At 48.1% G+C, this 4,347-nt stretch overlaps 2 long non-coding RNA genes across 2 annotated transcripts in view; both read left to right on the plus strand.

Moving 5' to 3' along the window:
- LOC108313821 overlaps window positions 1-4,347 on the plus strand; it is a 188,167-nt gene that overhangs the window by 67,998 nt on the left and 115,822 nt on the right. The window lies entirely within an intron of this gene.
- The window catches only part of LOC119473261, a 13,951-nt gene continuing 10,894 nt past the window's right edge, over window positions 1,291-4,347 (plus strand). The window contains exon 1 of the long non-coding RNA XR_005202461.1: window positions 1,291-1,374. This is a non-coding gene — a long non-coding RNA (uncharacterized LOC119473261). The remainder of the gene's footprint in view (window positions 1,375-4,347) is intronic.

Raw genomic sequence — 4,347 nt, forward strand, 5'->3', positions numbered from 1 at the left:
TTTTTTGAGACAAAGTCTTGCTCTGTCACCCAGGCTGGAGTGCAGTGGTGCGATCTTGGCTCACTGCAACCTCCGTCTCCTGGGTTCAAGCAATTCTCCTCCCTCAGCCTCCCAAGTAGCTGGGATTACAGGCATGCACTACCATGCCTGGCTAATTTTTGTATTCTTAGTAGAGACGAGGTTTCACCATGTTGGCCAGGCTGCTCTCGAACTGTTGACCTCTTGATCCACCCACCTTGGCCTCCCAAAGTCCTGGGATTACAGGCGTGAGCCTCTGTACCTGGCCCACCATTCCAGTTTTTCAAGTCTGAACCTTGTTGATGGCCACTTAGGTTGTTTCCATTTTTTCATAATAACACAAAAACTGTTCTTATTTATGTGCCTTTGTACCCATCTGTGAGAATGTCTCAAGAGTACAGCTGCTGAGTCATAGTGTATGTATATCTTCAGCTATAATAGATATCGGCAAAAATGCTTTCCAAAATTGTTGAACCAACTTACACTGCTATAAGCAGCCTGTGAGGGGGTCCACTGCTCCAGATTCTCACCAATGTTTTGTATGGTTGGATTTCTTTTTAATGTTTATTGGTTGAATGGGTGTGTAATACTCTAAATAACTTTTTAAAATAAGTTTTCCAAATGATTTAGAAATACATACACTTATATTTGCAAAGAGAAAGACAGGTTCATTCCCCTTCTCTGCTCACACAGAGCTGTGGTTCTGGAACCCTAGAGTTCTTTATCTAAGCAGGGCCTGGGGATGTGCCTGACTGCATGCAGATGTCAGAAGACCCTGAGGAATGTTGCCTCAGTGCCTCCTACGCACAGCTAGAGCAGTTATCTCAAGTACTTAGAGGTTATGTTATCTTCTCCCCAGCTAGGACATGGGCTGCTGGACAGCAGAGACAAATTCTATGCACAGTTTTGTATCCTTAGGGCCCAGCCCACGGAGGAAGCTCGGTGAGTATTCATGGATGTAGGGAAGGAAGGGAAAGTGGGAATGACAACTTATATTCTGTTTTGTCTGCATCAGAGCTTAGAGCATCTGGAGATACATAAAGTTTGTTTATTTAAAAATGTAAACCACACACATATTCTTTTCTATTAACTGTTAGGGATTGAATAATATTCTTTCATATAAATAATTATCAACTTGGCCTAATGAATGACATATCTATAAAGTCTTTTACGCCAACTGACCCTGCCATGACTGGCATAGTAACCTCTGTGACCTGCACGTACACCCAGATGAGTTCCTGGAAGAAATGATCAACCGCTGTGGCACCTAACTAACTCTAGACATTCTTCTAATGTTTCTTATTCCAGCCTCAATTGACAAGGTCATTGGGCTTTGCAACCAACCTTGGTCAACCTGTGACTCCAGACCCTATGACCCCCTCCCAGCTTGCAAACCTACAACCCCCTCCCAGCTTACAAAAAAACACCCTAAACTGTAACTTCTGTAACTTTCCACTGCTTACCCCAAACCTGTAAAACCAACTCCTATTCCTCCACCCTCCACTGACTCTCTTTTCAGACTCATCCCACCCGCACCCAGGTGAATAAACAGCCATGATGCTCACACAAAGCCTGTTTGTGGGGGGGGGTCTCTTCATTCAGAGTGCACGTTTTAACATTTGGTCCCCAAAACCTGGGAAAGAGATACTCCTTTGGGGAGACCAGCCCCCTGTCCCTGCTCTTCCTCTGTGAAGAGACCTACTTATGACCTAGGCTCATCAGGCCAGCCCAGGCATCTGCTCACCACCCTCAGATCAGGTAAGTGGTTCGCCTCAACTCTCTTCTTTAGCCCTTCTCGCTACCTGTCAGCCTGCTTCTCCTATCAGTTTCATTTTCCTCTCCCTTTTAGTGGAGACAAGAAAGACAGGACTTTCCGTGAGGTTCATGACTAGAAAAAATCCTACATAGGTCATGGAACCAGGAAGATTGTCTTCCCTCTGTGACTGATCATTGCAGAGATGTCTGCTCTGGTCACTTGCTTGCACTCATAGGTGATGGATGAACGTGGGGGATGCCCCCTTTGACTGATTCACCCCAGGTTCAGACCAAGATTTAGTCTGGGACACCTGCTAAGCTGCTTGATCGTGCATTCACTTTCCCTGTCTCCACTGCTCTTCTTAAACTATGGGCAATCTCCCGCCCTTCCTTTCTCCCTCCTCTCCCTTAGCCTGTGTTCTGAAAAATTTCAGACCCCTCCAGCTATCACCTGACCTAAAACTTAAACATCTTATTTTTTTCTGCAATACAATTTGGCCACAATATAAATCGGACAATGGCTCTAAATGGCCAGAGAATGGTACCTTCGATTTTTCTAACCTGCAGGATCTAGACAACTTTTGTTGTAAAAGGGGCAAGTGATCTGAAATTACCTATGTCCACGCATTTTTTAAACACTCCATTGTTCTCAATGCAACCTGTCCCAAATTTTCCTTCTCTCCCTTAGGTCTGCCCCTCCTGCCTCTGCCAGTGACCCAGAATCCTCCTTCCGGCCTTTCTCCCTCTACCTGTCCAAACCAGACATTAATCCAGGCCCTAGCCACCCCTTACAGGGCCTCCGTCCTCTTCCTCTGCCCACAACCCACCTCCTGATGCTCCTCCTGCTACCTCCCCATCTCATACCCAATCCAGCTTATAGCTAAGTCCCGAGGATAACTCCTCCGCCCCTGCCTAACAATTCCGCTCTTCGAGGGGTGGCTGGAGCTGAAGGCATAGTCAGGGTGCATGTTACTTTCTCTTCGTCCAACCTTTCCCAAATCGGCCAAAGCTTAGGCTCCTTTTCATCAGATCCTACAAAATATATACAAGAGTTCTGATACTTAACCCAGTCCTATAATCCCACCTGGGGTGACTTAAATGTCATCCTTACTTCTACTCTCACCCCTGAAGAACGCTTAATATGCATTTTATCACCCAGTTAGCCTCTGACATTAAAAAAGCAACAAAAATTAGAATCTGGCCCTCAACCCCCACAACAGGAATTAATCAACCTCAACTTCAAGGTGTTCAATAATAGGGAAGAAGCCGCCCGGCGGCAGGGCATCTCAGAACTACAGATGCTGCCTCTTCTGAAAGACAAACCCCAGCCACACCCCCGGCTCACAGACTTCAAAGTCCCCAGACTGCAGTGCCCGGTCGCCCCTCTTGGACCTTGCTTCAAGTGTCGGAAAGCTGGCCATGGGGCCAAGGAATGCCTGAGGCCAGGGATTCCTACTAAGCCCTGCCCCATCTGTGTGGGGTCCCCACTGAAAGTCGGACTGTCTGACTCACGCTGCTGCTCCTTGGCTTGGTGACTGAAGACTGACGCTGCCCGAACATCTCGGAGGCCCCCTGGACCATCACGGACACTGAGCTTCGGGTAACTCTTACAGTGGAGGGTAAGTCCACCCCCTTCTTAGTCAACACGGAGGCCACCCACTCCACGCTGCCTTCTTTTCATCCTTGGCCTCCATAACTGTTGTGGGAACTGAGGGCAAGGCCTCCAGCCTCTCAAAACTCCCCAGGTCTGGTGTCAATTAGGCCAGCACTCCTTCCCATACTCTTTCCTAATCCCTGCTTGTCCATTTCTCCTGTTAGGCTGACATATCCTAGCAAAATTATCTGCCTCCTTAACTATTCCTGGGCTACGGCCACACCTCACTGCTACCCTCCTCCCCGAACCCACACCTCCCTCAATAGCTCCCTTTATGTCCCCCTACCTTAACCCTTGGGTGCGGGACACCACCTCCCCATCCCTTACAACATCATCCCCTGAAAACCTAAGCACTCGTACCCCGGCCAGCACCAGCACCCCAGCCCACAACAGGCTTTAAAAGGCCTAAGCCTGTTATCACCCATCTATTACAACACGGCCTTTTAATTCACCCTCCTGCTTCTTCAGCATCTATACTCAAGGGAGTATCATATATCCCCTTTCAAAGCTCAAATTTCTTGCCCATCCATCACCTATCTTGGCATAATCCCTGGCCCTCTCCCTGCTGACTGTATCCAGTTAATTTCCCAAACTCTAACCCATTAAACAATAGCTTCTTTCCTTCCCCCATTCTTCCTTCTATTCTTTAAAAAAGGCTTTAGAGACTGGTCCTACTTTAGCGCTCTCCAACTCCTCTCAACCCTTCTCTTTCTACGCAGCAGAAATAAAAGGCCGTGCCCTCAGAATCCTTCCTCCCTCCCTCCCTCCTTCCTTCCCTCCCTCCTTCCCTCCTTCCTTCCTTCCTTCCTTCCCTCCCTCCTTCCTTCCCTTCCTTCCTTCCCTCCTTCCTTCCTTCCTTCTTTCCTTCCCTCCTTCCCTCTTTCCCTCCTTCCTTCCTTCCTTCCCTCCCTCCCTCCTTC

The sequence above is a fragment of the Cebus imitator genome, unplaced genomic scaffold (genome assembly GCF_001604975.1).
Source record: "Cebus imitator isolate Cc_AM_T3 unplaced genomic scaffold, Cebus_imitator-1.0 Scaffold143, whole genome shotgun sequence".
In the NCBI taxonomy this organism is placed as follows: domain Eukaryota; kingdom Metazoa; phylum Chordata; class Mammalia; order Primates; family Cebidae; genus Cebus; species Cebus imitator.